Raw genomic sequence first — 20,905 nt, 5'->3', positions numbered from 1 at the left:
CCCTCTATTGCAAGAGAAGGAATAGACAGGTGCAGTCTTGTGCATCTGTAGTCCCAGCTACTTGGGAGGCAGAGGTCAGAAGATCAATTAAACCCAGGAGTTTGATGCACCACAGGTGTGATGTCAAATGGTTTATGAAGCGAGTGTATGATGCCCCATGATCATATCAATGTATACAGTTATGATTTAATAAAAAAAATAAATAAATAAATAAACCAGGAGTTTGAATTCAGCATGAACAACATAACAAAACTCTGTTTCAAAATAAAAAATAAATAAACAAAAATAAATAAATAAATAAACAAAAAAGGGAATAAATGCAGGGCAAATGGAGGTGATTTCTTGCTATATCTGTAAAGTTTTATTTATATTACCTTTTAATAAAAAAGATTAAAAATTAAACATAAAAATGTTTGCATATAGTAAGATTGGATGGGATACACATTATTGTTTAATTCAGATACACATTATTGATTATCTTACTATTCTCTGCATTTTACTATGTTTGAAATATTTCTTACATGAAAATACAATCATTAAAATTACAAACCATGTTTAAGAAGCTGAACAACCAACCATTACATACCTTGATTTGGCAAACAAGAAATGTCTGAAAAATATTAGTGTTACACATACAAGAGTGTTAAATGGATATGATTTAGAAATCAATTCACATTTTATGTTTTGTAAAATGTAGTTCAGAAAGCTTATTATCTTATTGTATTTTAATAGCAGTAATTTTTCCAAGCCAGAGTCACAAATTTCCTAACACATAGCGTTTAATGTCACACATCTTGCAACCACAGTAGAAATATGGCCATGTTTGGGTGAATTTAAGGCAGTGAGGAAAATATTCTTATCTGAATTTGTGGAGACTGGAGAGGGAGTGAGAGAATGCTGCCCCTTCAACAATATAGCTGGCTAAAAGTTTGTATCTTTTTCCCTTCAAAGTTCAGCCTCACTTTCTCTAGCAGGAAAGCTGGTAGACCTGCATTAGTTTGCATCCTGGTATAGATTCTAATCAATGTGTGCCAAACAATATATGACAACTTACTAACATAGAAACCAGAAAATTAATTACCATGCTCTAATTCTGTAAATAGCCTTTAACTAATTTTGTTAATACTTTCAATTTATGATAGAATTAATTGCCTGAAAACCAGTTAATGAAAGGATGTCATGGGCACTAATTAAAATCAAAGAAAAAAATGCAAGTCCTGTTAAATTTATGTAGGTAAATTATGTAGGTAAAGTCTTGGCAAATAGCCCACAGAGACTATAACTGCTCTTAAAATTTAGCATTCATTGAGCTGGCTCAGTATTCTGGGTTCTGTAGCATAATTAAAGAAATATTCAGGGATGGTGGTGTGGTTCCACAAATTATGTCATGGCTGCATAATTAATATCTTTTATTCAATTCTGTTTAATTCAAGGTTAGATACCAATTAATTCATAATTGAATGGAAAAAATTTTAAGGCACTTCAAACTATTAATGTTCTTTGAAATAAGCCATCATTAGACATTATTTTAAATTACCCTATTGCCAAATTTGGAGGCTGATTTTTGCATTAGTTAGTTTAACTGATTAAAGATAAATTTATGATTGACCCAGCAATATAGTTGGCCAAAATATTAATGACCATTAGAAGCTCAGCATCCAGTTAACTTATTAATAAGTATTTTCACATAGGTTGATTTTAGGAATACCATTAAATAATGACTGTGACCAAGATCTGCAATGGCATCTCTTAAATGTCTACATGTGAGGGATTTGGGAGATGAACTCTCTTTAGGAATTAAGGGCTAGAAGATCTGTCTTAAGGGTTTATTTATGGAAGAAGCACATACAGCTTTTACAAGAATGTTATGTTTGTTGACCTGGCTTGATGAGAAATGATGGAGATTATGAAGGAGCCTAATCATTCTCATGCCTACCAAAGCTCCCCACACACCTACCTGTCTTTGATTCCACCAAATCAAATTCATGATGTTGCATTTGCTTTAAAGACTAAAATATATTTATTCACAACATATGCTTTCCTTTTCCCTCTGAGTTGTTCAAAAATATGCAAACCTATTTGCAGTATTATTTGGCAATATAATTGACTCAAGCAAAACAAGGATTGGGGCATTGACCCCCATGCAGTTGAAAGTCAGCATATAACTTTTAGCTCCCACAAAAGCTTAGCTACTAATAGCCTGTTGTTGATCTGAAGCTTCACTGATAACACATATTTTGCATGTTTATGTAGTATATGCTGTATTCTTCCAAGAGAAAGCTAGAGGAAAAAATTATTAAGAAGATCATGAGGAAGAGAAATATATTTCCTATTTATTAAGCGGAAGTGGATTACCATAAGGGTCTTCACCCTCATTGTCTTCAAATTGAGTAAGTTGATCTGAGGAGGAAGAAGGGGAGAAGTTGATCTTGCCATTTCAGGGGTGGTGAAAGCAGAAGAAAACCCACATACACATCAACCCCTGCAGTTCAAATTTACATTGTTCAAGGGTCAACTGCATTTCCTTAAGGGATCAAGGCAAAGAAGGCTGAAAATGATAGTATACAGTTGAGTTGGAATGGAGTAGGGGAAGTGGCAAGAGATCAGGAATTCAGGGGCAAATAACAAGATAGCCTTGGGCAAGGGCAGCCTAGTCAGCCACCTCTATGATATGCTGTGAGGCCTCATGGAAAAACTCTCCAACCTGAAAATTTTCTTTTCCTTACTCATTGATATAGAGTCTACCACATCTAAAAAGAAAATATTTCTCATAGGCAAAATAGAGTCATTTTTGATCGTTAGAACCTTTGGATAAAATGTTTCATCTAACCCTTTATTAAAACCACTAAAACCTGTATTAGTTACCCATAAGAAATTACTTCGAATGTAGTGGCTTACATAACAAACTTCATTATTTCATCAATTCTGGGAATCAGAAATTTGAGAGTCTTTGCTGGGTAGCTGTACTCAGCATCTCTCTTGAGGTTGCTAAAAAAGTCCAGATGGAGCTGCAATTAACAGAGTCTTGACCAGGCCTCAAAGATCTACTTCCAATTTGGCTACCCACATGGTTGTTGACTGAAACTCTCTGTTCCTTGCCATGCCAGCCTCTTCAACTCAAGAAGTTGAGCTTCTTCGTGATATGGCGGTTGGATTCCCTCAGAGCACATGGTCTTAGAAAGAGCAAGGACTATAGCACAAGTTGCATTTTGATAGATAAAAGGGAGAATAAAATAGATTTAAAAAATCATTTTTCAAATTTTTATCCCTGGTCCCACATTGTCACTCAGTATGTAAGCAGGTCTTTATCAAAGAAAAAATGTCTTGAGGGGAAAATGTACACTGAATAACAAATACAAACAGCTTTTTAAACTGGATTTCTCATAAACATTATAAATTTCTAAAAAGGAAATATATTTTGTAATAATTCTTAAATAATCTTTATCACTTTGGCTGTTTAAAAATCCTCAGAATTTTTTTTATAAAATTCAGTGATTAGAAGTAAGTGAGAGATATACATATATCTTATAAATATTCCTTATTTATAAGGAATATTACAAGAAAAACAAGCTTTAGACAAAATTCTGCCAAACATACAGATGTTTATTTGCAAGGTGACCTCAAGAGTCATCATTGCTTAAGTGACCATCAAATCACATCTGTCAACAGTGACCTCTTGGAAGTAGGAAGACAAGGAATGGAAGCTCATTGAGCTCTAAAGAGCTAGTTAAACTTGGAAGATTCTTTTATATGAACAAAAAATATAATCAGCACACCTTGTGCCGATAAGCCAATCACCACCAATGTGTGACTATCTGACCAGAAGATATCAGGGCTGACTAACCACCTCTAAAAGTCAGATTAAAATCAATTTATATACATCACACTACTTCTATTAAAATAAATTGCCACAAGGATAGCAGAGAAACAATATTTTCCAAACATTTTATCTCATCATTCTTTTTCCTCAGAGCTTATAGGAGACTAATTTTTTAAGTATGGAAAAATTCTCTGCTAGCAAGAAAAACACTCAGAAAGAGGTACAGATGAGCTACACGGGACTGACTCCTAAGGAGAAGGTAATAAGGTTATAATGGGAAATTGGTAATGACAAGTGCTGAGAAGAGAAGATGGCCTGCGTCTCCTGCTCCATGGGCTGTTAAGAGTCATAAAGGAGCTAGATGAGTCAACAGTGCCTGGTTAAAAGAAAGAAAGAAAACAGGTGTAATTCTTCAATGCATACTACTGAAGAAAATTTAATTAAAATTTTAAGGCCTAATGCTTAGGGGAGGGGCACAAATTATTCTGAAATATTTAGGAAAATTATGAATAGAAAGTGACCACTTATTATACACACACAGCCAACAAACAATATAGTAATTTTACTACTATCCTGATCCTATCTTCAAAGTAATCAAATAAACAAGGTCAAGTTCATATGTACGCTAAACTTATTCAATAAAAGATGTTTATAGAAAGACATAACAGGAAAAAAATAGACTCCAAAACATGTCATTTACAACAGGAAAAATATCAGAGGTGAACATGTATAGAATATTTCCTTTGAGTATTTTGCAAGTGTGAACTGTCACTGCTTTACATTTATAACCTACTAAGCCTCACGCCAGCCCCACGAGGATGACTGTATTACTCTTTCCTTTTTACAGACAGCCATGGAAAGTGGGTAATTTGTTCAGAAACAAAATGTTCATACTCTAAACCAAGTCTACCTGCCCTTAAGTCATGAACATTGTTCCGGAGAGAATGACTTCTGGCAGTAAACCAAAAAGCAAAATGAAGAATCTTGCTTGGGAGAGCTTAGTTAAATCAATGTCTATTTTTAAAAATAATTCCCCACTCACAAAAATTGATTCAAGCTGGATAAATGACTTAAATTTAAGGCATGAAACAATAAAAATCCTCAAAGAAAGCATAAGAAAAACACTGCAAGATATTGGCCTAAGGAAAGACTTCACGAAGAAGACTGCCATGGCAATTGCAACGACAACAAAAATAAACAAATGGGACTTCATTAAACTGAAAAGCTTCTGTACAGCTAAGGAGACAATAACCAAAGCAAAGAGACAACCTACACAATGGGAAAGGATATTTGCATATTTTCTATCAGACAATAGCTTGATAACTAGGATCTATAGAGAACTCAAATTAATCCACATGATAAAAGCCAACAATCCCATATATCAATGGGCAAGAGACATGAATAGAGACTTCTCTAAAGAACGCAGATGAATGGCTAACAAACTTATGAAAAAATGTTCATTATCCCTATATATTAGAGAAATGCAGATCAAAACCACCCTGAGATACCATCTAACCCCAGTGAGAATGGCCCACATCACAAAATCTCAAAACTGCAGATGCTGGCGTGGATGTGGAGAGAAGGGAACACTTTTACACTGCTGGTGGGACTGCAAACTAGTACAACCCTTCTGGAAGGAAGTATGGAGAAACCTCAAAGCACTCAACCTAGACCTCCCATTTGATCCTGCAATCCCATTACTGGGCATCTACCCAGAAGGAAAAAAATCCTTTTATCATAAGGACACTTGTACTAGACTGTTTACTGCAGCTCAATTTACAATCGCCAAAATGTGGAAACAGCCTAAATGCCCACCAACCCAGGAATGGATTAACAAGCTGTGGTATATGTATACCATGGAATACTATGCAGCTATTTAAAAAAATGGAGACTTTACATCCTTCATATTAACCTGGATGGAAGTGGAAAACATTATTCTTAGTAAAGCATCACAAGAATGGAGAAGCATGAATCCTATGTACTCAATTTTGATATAAGGACAATTAACGACAATTAAGGTCATGGGGGGGAAGGAAAAGCAGAGAAAGGGAAGGAGGGAGGGGGTGGGGCCTTGGTGTGTGCCACACCTTCTGGGGCAAGACATGATAGCAAGAGGGACTTTACCTAACAAATGCAATCAATGTAACCTGGCTTATTGTACCCTCAATGAATCCCCAACAATAAAAAAAATAAATAAATAAGACAATAAAAAGACAATAAAGAGCCCAGGCCCTTACATCCTAGAATCAAAAAGAATTAGCCTGTGGCTCAGTCGGTAAGGTGCCGGCCCCATATACCGAGGGTGGCGGGTTCAAACCCGGCCCCGGCCAAACTGCAACAAAAAAATAGCTGGGCGTTGTGGCGGGCGCCTGTAGTCCCAGCTACTCGGGAGGCTGAGGCAAGAGAATCGCTTAAGCCCAGGAGTTGGAGGTTGCTGTGAGCTGTGTGATGCCACGGCACTCTACCGAGGGCCATAAAGTGAGACTCTGTCTCTACAAAAAAAAAAAAAAAAAAGAATTAGAACCGTGTTAGACAAAGAAATTTGAAATTACCCACTGCAATGAATGTCTCTGTTCTTTGCTCCACATGACAACTCACCACTATGAAACGTTTTATAATACGTAATAGATTTATGGAATATGAAAAATGTCCTTACTTGACACTTAATCTCTTTGTATTTTAAATCCTTAATGTCAAACCTCTATTAAGAAAAAGGAAAAAAGTCTTCATTATCTTAGAATTACCTTCAGCTAAGAATTCTAAGACCAGATTGCTTTTTTTTTAAGAGAAAGGCCGTGTTATAAGAACAGAAAGATCCTTGAATTAGTAACTCACACCAATAAAGACTTGTTTCACTGTTAGTGTGAATTTCAATGCAAAAAGCTTTTTAACATGTACATTCTGTGCACTTACCATTATGCTGAGAGCGGCTTGTATTTGTAATTCATCATCAGTGTTTTCAAAGAAACAATTTATGAAAGAAACAAGACATGTAAATGTTAAATTGTTAAAAGATTATTCTAGGAAGCATAGGAATAAGTGCCCCTATGAACACAGCACAGACCAGAATTCCCTAGACTATGTTCCAAGACATATGTAAAGGAGTTCACTTTAAAAAAGTGAAATTAAATTAAATATTAATATTTATACATTTGAAATACATTTTATTAAATATATCTGGAAAACATACAATATCTCATTCTTGTCTTTGCAAATTATAAGATAATTTGTCTTTGCAAATTATCTTATAACCACCAATATTATCCAATATTTATCATCTTAGGAAGTACACTAAATGCTTTCAAGGCATTATTTTATTTAATTCCTGAAATAACTTCAGTGAAACAAGTATTATTAATTGTTTCCATTTTATAGTTGAGAAAGGTAAGATTTAGTGAGCTAGGCACGACAGCTGATGACACTCAGTGCTAGACAAGGAACCAAACTGCTAGCTCTCAAAACATGGGCTTTGGGCTAAAAAAGGCCATGTGTCTGAAATCCTTGAATATTTTAAGTAAAGTAGGACCTCTTCCCATTTTTCAAACCGCCATCATGGTTTTCTTCCACAAAGGAAATTTGTACTCCAAAATCTGCATTCCTTTGTTTACTGACTTATCTTCCACCCATATTTCTAAACGGCATATTCCAGAAGGGTACAGAATGTGACTGGAACTACATTTTTCACCAGTGTATCTGGTGCCAACCTAATTCCTAGCATAGAGTTGGCACTTAATAAACACTGACTGTAAGGAAGGAAGGAAGGAAGGAAGGAAGGAAAGAAGGAAGGAGAAAGCAAAGAAGGGGAAAAGAGGGAATATTGAAGTACAAATGGCACCACAGTTTAACAGGCAAGGAAGACTTTAATGAAGGCTCTTACGTAGGAGGGAGAAGCCACTGTGAGGGCGAGGCCATGCGTCAACTCCACTGAAACAAGTCAAAGGGCTGGACAGGTTGTAAGAGCTGAACCAAGGGAAGAGAATCAGAAACCATCTGTATTTGCTAATTCGCATTACTCAAAGGAAAAGTCAACTTTCTCCCATCTTCATGACAGGAGGTAGTTTTACAACTTGGAGCGAGGTGCCCTCAGAAGTCCCTCGCACCGACTGGGAGGCAGGCGCGTTCCTCCCTTCCTTCATGAGCACAGGAATGGCTCCAAGATCCTTGAGAAAAACATTTCTGGGTTGCAAAACTGGAGAGAGTCTTTTAAAAACTACAACTCAAAAGGGCAGAGGAAAAAAATTACAATTACAAGTTTTCTAAAACAAATGTTCTAGAAAAGGAGTTGGAAGAAGCAATCTAAAGCCCAGTCCCCTCTGAGGGAGACAACGAGAGCCCCTTGGCCAGAAGGAAGGAAAAATGAAGGAGAAAAGAGAGGAGGAAAGGTGGCGGGGTGGTCAGGAAACGTCGCTGCTTGCATCTCCTTCCGGAAAACTTGCTGCAAGGAGGGTAGCGGCTGACGCCTCCAGCTGCTGTGTCTTTGGATCTGTTGTGCTGTTGACACAGAGGCCAGCCTCACCCGGCTGTGAGCTGGGCGCCTACTCAGCAGAGACTCCTCTATTCAGGGAGCTTTGGCTCTGGGCTCCGCCTTAGACTGGCCAGGACCTGCCCCTACAGTCTAGGGCTCCTCCCAGCCAATCTCCCAGCCCTCTCCCCTGCTGCAGTGAAGAGTGAAGGCTCTTCCTCCCTGCTGTTCCTGCCCCTTCTCCACTTTCTCCTTCACAGACATTTCTTCTAATAAATTTCTGCACATCTAATTTTGTCTTCTTGAACTATTCAAATAGACACAAAAGGAATGGAATAAGGGCAAGAGGAAGGGGAAGGAAACAGAAAGGAAACACTAGAAGGAGGGAGGAGAAAGGAACCACAAAAAAATTAAAGAAAAAAAAGAAATGCACAAGAGGAAGAGAGACAGAAAGCGCAGGTAGCCACGCGCACCTGTGTACACTTACTTACCAACCTCGGTGACAGTCCTATGGTTTCAAGATCTAAAACTTGGATTGTGGCCTTGACCCTGACTGTCATCCCTAGCAAGCGCTCTTTAAAGAGAGCAAACCCCATATATGTGTATAGGAGGATATTTTGCTTTCTTGGTAACGTTGCGACAGATGTCTCTTGCGCCAGCCTTGGGGATAATAAACGTTTGACACAATGCATAGCTCACCTGTCCTAAAAGAAATGGCCCTTCATATGGCTCCTCTGTGATGGAGCTATACGAGGCAACTCAGTGAAACAAAAAAGGACTTGTACCGTATTTATAGACTTCAGAATCTGTTTAGAACTCTGAGAGAAAATAAAAGTTTCCACCTTCTAGCATAAGATTCACCTCCCTGTTCAATCCCACGATTGGCCATGGAAATACATGTATAAGCTTCCTTCCGAAGAAGCTCTCTGGGGCACACAGGTGTAGTCCAACCTTTCTGGCCTAAGCCTGCACCCCATAAAAGTGCATTGACCAAAGGATGGCTTATTCAGACTAATATAAGGCTAGGAACAGTAAACCACCACTACAGACCAGAGGGACTTTGCAAGCTCTTTATGTTTCTTTCACTGTTTTATTGACGCTAAAAAAACACAAAAAGCGAAAGGCATGTGATACATCCTTCATGGGGAGAGGTGGCCATAAACTCATCTGTGAGCAAATCATTGAATAAAATTATACATCCCTCTGCAACATATAAAGAATCATTTTCCAGGAGAATTTAGGCAAAATCAATATTTAAAAAAATATATATAGGGCAGCGCCTGTGGCTCAGTGAGCGGGGCCCCGGCCCCATATACCGAGGGTGGCGGGTTCGAACCCAGCCCTGGTCAAACTGCAACAAAAAAATAGCTGGGCATTGTGGCAGGCATCTGTAGTCCCAGCTACTTGGGAGGCTGAGGCAGGAGAATCGCCTAAGCCCAGGAGTTGGAGGTTGCTGTGAGCTGTGTGATGCCACGGCACTCTACCGAGGGCGATAAAGTGAGACTCTGTCTCTACCAAAAAAAAAAAAAAAAAATATATATATATATATATATATATTGTATCTTGCTACAAATGCATAGGTCTGCTAAATGGCCACCCAACTCAATAGATGCTTTTCTCACTCTTTAAATTTAATTTTTATTAAATCATAACTGTATACATTTATGGGGTACAATGTGATGATCTGATGTACAATGCAGAATGTTTAAATCAAAATGATTAACATAACCATCTCATTCTTTTTTAATTATAGTTTCATAATATTCACCCAAGAGAATAAATATATGTTTTGTTTGTTTTTGAGACTTAAGGGAACTTCTGATAAATTTTTTCAGCATAAAAATTGCCCATTCTAAAGGGTAAGTGATACCTTCAACCTTGGAGTCAGAACACTGTCGGCAACTTTCAAATAACTTTCATTTTCCAGATTTCAGAAATACTACTTTTTATGGATCTCCCTCTTACAAAGAGAGCGTCAGGATGGAGCTCCACAGTGAGAACTCGGCCTGGAGCTCTGACAAACAAACTCCAAACTACATAATAAACCAAGGTGTAGCTTTACAAGAGTCAGCACCTTCAGTCACTTGTGCTGGTTGGCAAAGCCTTTGAAGATCTTTTCAGAGTAAGAACATAAAACTACCATGTAGCATCAGCAGAAACCAAAAATAGCTGACACAAAACACTATTCAAGAAAAGAGAAAATATTCAGGAGAAAGGAATGAAGTTCCCAAGCAAAAATAATAAAAGAAGAGAACATTGGATAAAGAATAGACTTCATAATATAACACAAGAATTTAAGATATGAAATTTAAAGATGAGATATATTTTATTCAGTGAATATTTATTAAGAGACTACTGTGTCCCAGACAGAACCCCAGACACTTGGGATGCAAAAGAAGATGGTAAGTCCATCTTATACGGGGAGGTAGGCCAGTGAGGCTGACAATTCTTTAAAAAGGAGGCTAGAGGGCGGCGCCTGTGGCTCAGTCAGTAAGGCGCCAGCCCCATATACCGAGGGTGGCGGGTTCAAACCCGGCCCCGGCCAAACTGCAACCAAAAAATAGCCGGGCGTTATGGCGGGCGCCTGTAGTCCCAGCTACTCGGGAGGCTGAGGCAAGAGAATCGCTTAAGCCCAGGAGTTGGAGGTTGCTGTGAGCTGTGTGAGGCCACGGCACTCTACCGAGGGCCATAAAGTGAGACTCTGTCTCTACAAAAAAAAAAAAAATGAGGCTAGAAAGTGTCAACCAAGATAATGGACTTGAGATCAACATTCACAATAAGTATACAGTCTACAAATACAGAGGAGGAATTGGGGCCCTTTTTCAAAACACTGAAAACTGAAGTTTCCAAGCTTTATGACACCTTGCAATTTTATCACATTTAAAATATAGCACAATTTCTACTTAATGAAATATTCCTGTTCATCTTTAAAAGGGCTAATGATATTTTTAATATCAAATTCTTAGTCTTCCACTAGGTATCTAAGGATCACTAGCTTTATATAGCAAGACTAGATATCTTGACTATTAGATTTAAGATTTATTGCCTCTTATCATACGTACATTCTCTCTCTCTCTCTCTCTCTCTCTCTCTCTGTTTTTTTTCTCTCTCTCTTTCATACACACAGACACAAAACCGGCCATTTTGTAAAATTCTTTCTTAGCCAGATTGTTTCTGTCTGTATTTCCTTTCCATCACTCCACTTGTAGAGTCACGCCAAGTGTCCCTTTGCAAATCATCTACAGTCATTGTCATCACTCAGAGCAGTGATAAAAAAGCAGTGATAGTTCTGGAGTCATGTCAGCTTTGATGGTAAATAAATCTGCTTGCTCTAGTTTGCAATAATTGTCTGAAGAAGTGAAGCTCTGCCACAAATCACGTTGGCCGCTACGGGTAACATGGGCAGTGAAATGAATATTACGTAGACTTACCTGTCAGTTACTATGATGCCGTTCATGGAAAACTTTAAGACAGGAGACGTGTTTGGGGAGGTGGGGGTTTGGGTGGGGAGATTCTGCTCTGCTCTGTGCCAACTACACCATTTTGCTGCATAATTTCTAGTTTTTGCATAAATGTGTTTTCTTTTATCCTTTCTCTTCCTATTGTGGTCCTATTTCCACCTAAATTAGGCAAACATGGGTCTAAATTCCAATGGCACAGTATTATTGGCTGTGTTTTCTTGGATCAGAAGTCATACCTCTCTCAACTTCAATTCTCTCATCTGTAAAATAAGTGTAATGATACTGCCCACCTCGTACATCTTGTTTTGTTTGGCTTTATGGGGATTAACTGTTGGAATGAAAGTAAACATCATTCATTGTGCACTCAGGACATCACTCATTCACCAACAATTTATTTCATATGATAATTTCCAACACTCCTTAAAGTAAATGCCTCAACTATGGCAGTTGTTTTTAACATTATTACTAATGGACGTGTCATGTTTAATATTCACCATGAACTATGCCAGAGTGAAAAAGAACCAGAAATTAGCAGAACAGCTATTTCTCCTTTAAAAGCCGTAGCCGTATTGATTTTTATATATTCACATTGAGTCTCCCTCCCCTAACTATGAGGAAACTAATGCTGGAAGATATTGAAAAAGGTGCCAAAGTTACTACAGCAAATAGCAGAGGTTTTACTAAAAGCCACCTCGGTGGTTTGTCTTTTGGACTTAAGCAAATACGATGTTCTGTAAAACTACAACAAAAATGTGGACAATTCTAAACAAAATTGCTCAAGTGGGTTTTTAAAACTCACACCAGCATCGGGGTGAAAACCATGGGAGGGGGAATGTCAAAATGAAATACACATGTGTCTTCTGCACTCTGATAAATTGTTCTCATTACAAACCCAAACAGTTCCTAGCAGATTTGTGAATCATTAAAAATAATAAGAGTGATACCCGATCAATCACTGGATTTGGCTCTTCAATCTTGTTTTATTTACAAGTAGAAATCAGCTTATATAAGGAACACCCCCTGTTCTACTTCATAAAAGCAGGAACCTTGCCAAACCTTACCATCTATGTGCAATTATTATCATCTGTATCCGTGCAAGCTCTAAAATCGCTTGTAAAGGAATCACTTCATCTCTCTTATCTCTTGTTTTTCTTTTTCCCCTAAAAATGTTATCTTTTTTAGAAAAATTTTATCCTTCATCCCCTTATCTCTTTGGTGAATCACTAATCAAATGCACCTACAACGCATTACAGAAGAGAAATTTAATCTTCAGAGGTCATCCAAATCCTTTGGGATGAAAACTTGTCAAAAAGCTGTGGATTTGTTTTTGAGATAAAAAACAGACCACACAGAATTTACCACTGTGTTAGTTAGGGATTGTGTGCATAGCCACTTTGATTGCAGGCCCAGGAATGAAGAGAGATTTCCTGGGAAAGGGACCAAAGAGTAGTGTAGGGGATAGAAAGAATCAGTAATAATAATATTGGCAGCTACCTTATATGACCTGCTTACTCATTTCCAAGAACAATATTACATGTTTTACAAATATCTACTTCACACATTACACACACACACACACACACACAATTCTATCTAGTATTTTATTAAAGCTAAAAACACATTGGCTTTCCCATGGACACTCAGCAAATAGGTGGTGGAGCTTCAATTTGGACCTCACTTCAAAGCCCATATTCTTAACCACTATGCCGTAAGTTTTGTGAAGCTAAATTGTCTCCTAAAATCTGTCTTCTTTTTCCATCCAATGTGGGCATTCAGTAGCCTGGAGCTACACAGGACAAATGAGGTGGAGCAGGTAGCAGAGGCATTCGGGGGGTGGGCAGATCTATAGCAAAAATCTGACATACAAAATAAACTCCATCCACACAGAACACGGCTTTGAAAAACGAATACTCTAAATGGCATACGCTTAGGTTAAATTCCCAGTAGGGTACTGAATGCATACTCCTTGAAACAGGCAAATTTCAATCAAATAGGAACTTGCTCCAAATATAATTTTCCTATTCTCTCTTTGTCTAATAGCCTCAGTCTTTTTCTTTCCAAATATTAAGAGGATACAAATGTTTGGGTTACATATATATACTGTACAGTGCTAAAGTCACGATTCTCAGTGTGCCAATCACCAAAATAGTGTTCATTGTACCTGATAGGTATGTTTTTACCCCTTACCCTACCCTCACACCCCCCTTCTTGGTTTCCAATGTCCTTTAAGTCTCTTAGTGCCCCTGGATCCCACTGTTTAGCTCCCAATTATTTAGTGAGTACATGTGGTATTATTTCTCCATTCCTGAATACTTTACTTAGGATAATAGTTTCTTGTTCCATCCAAGTTGCTGCAAAAGACACTTTTATTTCTTTTCTATGGCTGTGTAGTATGTGCATAAATACGGCATTTTCTTTATCATTCATGAATTGATGGGCATTTAAATTGATTAGCATCTTTGCAGTTTTGAATTGTGTTTCAATGAACATTCACATGTAGCTGTCTTTTTGATAAAATGATTTATTTTCCTCTGAGTAGATACTGAGTGGTGGGATTGCAGTTTCAAATGGCAAGTTTACATCTATTTCTTTGAGGTGTCCATACTGTTTTCCATACAGATTGTACAAATTGGCAATCCTACCAACAGTGTATAAATATTCCTTTCTCTGCATCCATGCCAGCATCCATTTTTCTTTTTGACTTTTTAATAATGGACATTTTGACAGGAGAAAAGGTGGCATCTCATTGTAGCTTTAATTTACATTTCCCTGATGATTAGTGATATTGAGCATTTTTCATGTTTGTTGACCATTTGTCTATCTTATTTTGAAAAACTTCTGTTCATGTCTTTTGTCCACTTTTTAAGGAGGTGGTCTGTCTTTTTCTTGCAGATGTGTTTGAGTTTTTTGTAGATTCTGGATATTAGCTCTTTATTGGATGCTTAGTTCGAAAATATTTTGTCAATTCTGTAGGTAATCTATTTAGTCTGCAGATTATTTCCTTTGCTGTGTATAAACATACACAAAAAAGCCCCAGACCAGATGGATTCCCAGTCAACCTCTATCAAACATACAAGGAAGAACTGGGAAGTATCATACAGAAATTATTCCATAACATCAAGAAGGAAGGAGTCCTCCCTAACTCATTCTATGAAGCTGCTATCAAATTGATACCAAAGCCAGAAAAGGAAACAACAACAAAAAAGAAAGAAAACTACAGACCAATATCCTGTATGAACATAGATGCAAAACTCCTCAACAAAATACAAGCGAACCAAATTCAACAGTACATCAAAAAGATAATTTACCATGATCAAGTTGGTTTCATCCCAGTGATGGTTCAACATAAGCAAATCAATTAACATGATTCACCACATAAAGCAAAAACAAAGACCGTCTGATCATCTTAATAGTTGTAAGAAAATAATTTGATAAAATCTAACACATTTTCAAGATTAAAAGCTCTCAACAAATGAGTGTAAGGCTGAGCACGGGAGGCGGAGCATGATGGCGGACAGGACGGACATGTAGTCCACCTCTCCCAAGTCATCAGGTAAGAGGAAGAGGGGTCTGGACCTTTCCCACATGTGGATTATTAGTGTGGACGGACAGCTGGAGACGCTCAATGAATTGGCAGATTGCTGTATATGAGGGGTAATTTAAAACCATGGACTCTGTTGTAGAGATTTTCCCTGCTTGGCCGTGCTGGCCGGCAGGCACCTCCCTTATGGAGGACAGCAGCTTGCAAATACTGGCAAAACCCAATTGACGAAAATTTATTCCTGAGCTGAGGGTGGCACCTGAAAGGAGAGCCACTCAAAACCACAGGTTGCTTCCCAATGGAAAATTGAAGGGAAGGGATACCGCCCGGGAAACAGACATTTTGAACTATCTGAAATGGCAGGCGCCTTCCCCCAGAACAACAGGAGTGATTAAATAGACTGGAGCATTCCTGGTGGGGAATGTTGGAGGGGGCCGGCAGTTCAGGCTGCGGGTAAACTGGTGGATGGCTGGACTCAAAAGTCCCTATTCAAAAGGGAGACTGTGAACCACAAAACTGAGAATAAGGTTCCCGAGCACTCCAGCCCCGAACTGGCTACAGCTGCGGGACCCGTCAGCAGCCAACAACCCCCCTATAGCTGATTGCAGTCGCCAGTTTGCAGGAGAACATGGGAGCAGAGTGGAAAGATTTGTGAAGCGTGGACTTCTGCACTGAGTTGGGAGGTCAAATAGGAGTGCCGTCTGGAACAGAGCAGCTGAGGTGGCACAGTAGTTAGGTGACAAACTTTACAGAAACTCCAAAATGGTGATTGGCCAAGTAGGGTGGTTACCATGGTAACAGTATAATCTGTGAATCAGGTATAAGCTGGGAACCACTCACAGGGCTACCTGGTGTCCAGAAAGTATATTGCATTACAAATATATTCCTATGAAAGTTGATCCCTACATCATACATATAGATGTATATTTCTACATATATACAATAATAATATTTTTGTGATTGGTGCCTTTTTTTCTCTTTTCTCTCTCTTTTTTTTTTGTTCTGTTTTCTGTTTTTTCCTCACCATTTTCTTAGAGGAGCTTTTGTTAATTTTTTATTTTTTTTATAGATATGTTTTTATTACTATTTTTTCTATTTTTAATTTCTCCTTTCTTCTTTTTTAACTTTTTTATGAACACCACTTTTTTCTTTTTTGTCAATTATTTTACAATTATCACTATTTTTATTGTAGTTTTTTTGTTGTCCTTGTCATGGGTGTTGTCTGTATGTCTATGTGTCTCTGTGCATCTATGGGCTTGTGTGTCTGGTAGCCATGGTATCTGTTCATTTTCTCATTTGGTCTCAATAAGTTTGGTGTTACGACCTGCAATTCTGAGCTCCCAGCACTCCCCTCCACTCTCACTCTGAGGTCTGGAGGCCTGTTCCCCAGGAGTCTAGATTCTTAGGTGATTTCTCAAGGGGTGTGGACAGGACCTGGACTACAGCTGGTCTGTGCTGATTCTGTGGCATGGGAGTGAGGAGAGGACGGTTGGCTGAGAGGGAATCACACCGGAGCGGCAGTGACCTGAGGTGCAGAGCAGCAGCCATCTTTAGCAACAACAAGGCCCACCCCTGGATATCTCAAAGCCACTCCCACTGTCTCCCTGGGCAACCAGAGGAGGCCGGGCATCTTCTCGGATGGCAACCACCATGGAACAGATCTGGGACTGAAACACAGGCCCTGTGAGTAAAGGGTTTGCCTTAGGCGGTACTGGCCTGGGTGGAATGTGGGGACTAGAAAATGCACGTGCAGAGCCGGGAAACTCCCAGGGCAGGGCTGACCCAGAGAACCGCTCTACTGAACCTAAGATGCACCTGGCCCTCAGGGGATCATCAGTCTATAGACAAAGGAGGAAAGGAGGCTAGAGCTGACAGCTAACCATGCTGCGAATACAAACCTGCAGGAATAAAGACAGGGCCTGAGGCACAGGTTCTGGAACTGAAATCAGCCCCTCTTCTGCAGAAGAATTTAGTTGGGACAGAAACAAACTCCCACAAGGTTGTTCTATTCTGCCAGTAACATCAACAAAGGGCGGGGCTGGAACTGAGTGAACACACCCCAGCCTCCATCAAGCGCCCAAGGTTGACAGGGCAAACCACCTCCTGCTGGACAGAGGCAGAGAGCAGTGGCCTGGCTGAGCAGACACAGACATCCTTGTGATTTAGGCAGGTGCTAACCTCTGGAGTATCTGCTCACTGGAGACAACTGACAAGGTCACAGCAGCCCTGCAGGGCTAGCAGCAACAGGGTGTGACAGAGCCACAAGGTGGGGAAGGAGGCATCAACCTTTCCAGACTAATCTATTTGCTAGGTGGGTCCTCTGGACTTCACGGAACACCGGAGCAAGTCATATTTGAGTTGTCACCAAACCCCTGCATTCCAGTTGCCAGAGACCTTTTAAACTCTCCCACCTGAGACAGGTGGTGACCGAGACAATTGAGTGGACCTTTTGAACTGAGACAATCGCCTGAGGACTATTCAAGTGGTGCCCTGGGTGTGTGGTTGTAGGAAGGTTTGATTTTCCTTTTCCAATTATTGCCTGTGGGGGCGGGGTGACTTAATTGCTGGTATTTCTCCAAAGCTGAGACTTTAACCCAGAGTAACTGTTTCACTAGAGTCAGACAGAGACCAGCTGAAAACAAGACAGAACCACTTAGCCCCACCACACCAAACAGGTCCCCAGTTTCTCAGGCCATAGCACTGTATGGGTCCTCAACAAAGCTCCAGGGGAAAAATCAAATGGTGTAAAATAATCATGGGGTGGAATCAGCAGAAAAACTCTGGTAACATGAATAACCAGAATAGATCAACCCCCCCAAGGAAAGATATGGCTGATGTAACTGAAGATCCCATTCATAAACAGCTGGCAAAGATGTCAGAAATCAAATTCAGAATTTGGGTTGCAAACAAGATTAATAGAATGGAGGAAAATTTGGAAGTAGAAATTTGAGGAGCAATTCAAAAGTTGGAATTAGAAATTCGAGGAGAAATTCAAAAGTTGTCTCAAGAATTTAATGAATTTAAAGACAAAAACCACCAAAGATTTAGACACACTGAAGCAAGAATTTGCAGCCCTCAAAGATCTGAAAAATACAGTACAATCCCTCAGTACAGAGGGATTAACCCAGGTATAACCTAAGAATTTGGGGAATAGGGGGAGGGAGGGGAGGGAGGAGGGAGGATGGGCAGAGGAAGGATAATAGGTGGGATTATACCTGCAGTGCATCTTACAAGGGTACATGTGAAATTTAGTAAACGTAGAATATAATTGTCATAATACAATAACTAAGAAAATGCCAGGAAGGCTATGTTAACCAGTCTAATGAAAATGTGTCAAACTGTTTATAAAACCCATGTATGGTGCCCCATGATTGCATTAATGTACACAGCTATGATTTAATATTAATAAAAAAAAAAGCTGAGCATGGTGGTTCATGCCTATAATCCTAGCACTTTGGGAAGCTGAAGCAGGTGGATCATCTGAGCTCAGGAGTTTGAGACCAACCTGAGCAAGAGCAAGATCCCATCTCTACTAAAAATAGAAAAACTGGCAAGGTATCATGGCTGGTGCATGTAGTCCCAGCTATTTGTGAGCCTGAGGCAAGAAGATCACTTAAACCCAGGAGTTTGAGGTTGCTGTGAGCTGTGATGCCATGGCACTGTACCCAGGATGACAGAGTGAGACTCTGTTTCAAAACACACACACACAAACCAAACAAGGTACAGAAGGAAAAATTATAAAAGTAATGTACGACAAAAATACAGCCAATATCATACTGAATGGGGAAAAATTGAAAGCTTTTCCCCTAAGAACTGGCACAAGAAAAGGGTAGCCACTGAGTAGCCACTTCTACTCAACTTAGTAGTGGAAGTCCTACTCAGAGCAATCAGGCAAGAGAAAGAAAGAAAGGGTGTCCAAAGTGAGAAAGAGCAGGTCAAACTATCCTCGTTTAGTGACAATATGATCTTATATCTAAAATATCCTAAAGACTCCACCAAAAGACTTCTAAAATTGATGGACTCAATTCAGCAAAATCTCAGAAGCAAAATCAGTAGCATTTCTATATACTAATAACAGTCAAGCTGAGAGTCAAAGCAGCAACTGAAAAACATTTATAATGACTTCACAGAGTATAAAATACCTGGAAATGTACTTAACCAAGGAGGTGAAAGATCTCGAAGGAGAACTACAAAACACTGATGAAAGAAATCTTAGATGACACAAATGAATGGGGAAACATCCTGCCCTGCATGTGGATGGGTAGAATGAAAATCATTAATAGGTCCGTACTGCCCAAAGTGATTTACAGATTTAATGAAATTCCCATCAAAATACCAATGTCATATTTTGCAGATCTAGAAAAAAGAATTCTAAGATTCATTTGGGAACCAAAAAGAGTCTGAATAGACAAAGCAATTTTAAGCAAAAAAGAACAAATCTGGAGGCACCATATTACCTGACTTCCAATTATACTGTGAGGCTATAGGAACCAAAACAGCATATCTAAAACTTTTTTGCTGGTGCAAAAGTATAGACATAAACCAATGGAACAGAATAAAGAAACCAAATCACACAACGAGAGGCACTAGGGACAGGAAGTCCTATTCAGTGAGTGGCACAGGGAAAACTGATTAGCCACATGCAGAAGAAAGAAACGGAACACATGTCTCTCACCATACACAAAAATCAGCTCAAGACGGAGAAAAACTTTACATACAAGGCCCGAAACCACAAAAATTCTAAAAGAAAACTTAGGGGAAAAAACTCTTCTACACTTCAGCCTAGGCAAAGAACTTATGATTAAGATCTCAAAAGTAAATACAGCAAAAACAATAAATAAATAAGGCCTTAAGTAAATTAAAAATCCTCAGCCTTTGGAATGACTTTGCCGAGCATCTGAAACCAACTAATTTTTAAATGAAAATTGCTTTCATTAAATAATTTGCAGTCCCTGGGTTTACCAGCCCCCACATGATATTTATTTCTTTGCTACAACTCAGACAACTTTATAAGTCACCTATTTCTTGGAAATAACTACAGAGACTGTAAGCAGCTAATTGAACTTTAGTGCCTTCTGCCGCAGAGTGTGCTTCTGAAAACAAAATAAATTAACTGTGACTCCAGACAAGTCTAACTCAACTCGGCTTTCACTCCACTGGCAGGAAACCAGAGGACAATGTATTTTATTTCATTTATCTTTAAAATATCATCTTCTTATAAATAGGAATAATACTTACCTGTATATTGGCATCAAATAGAATTTCTTTGGGGTAGGATCAAAAGTTTCTTTGTTCTTAGGGGATTGTAAACGTAATGCGTCTCTTTTCTTGTTAACAATTCAGTGATGTTGGATACTGACTGGATGTTGATTGGGAATAACCATGACACTTCTTCCTCAACTAAAAAGAAATAATGGATCTCTAGAAAGAATGGTGGCAGGGGCCCTGTGCCCTAGGGTTATAGAAGCATCACTTAGAGTTAGGTGCATGGACCACAGTGTATTCATTTCTTTCCAAATGTTACAAAATTAAAACATTGTTCCCTTTTCAGCCAAGGCTGACTCAATCAATAAAGATGACGCAAATGCTCACTGATAACACTTATGAGAAACATCTATAAT

Source organism: Nycticebus coucang, chromosome 23, assembly GCF_027406575.1.
Source record: "Nycticebus coucang isolate mNycCou1 chromosome 23, mNycCou1.pri, whole genome shotgun sequence".
NCBI lineage: Eukaryota > Metazoa > Chordata > Mammalia > Primates > Lorisidae > Nycticebus > Nycticebus coucang.
Note: the sequence above shows the minus strand (reverse complement) of the source record.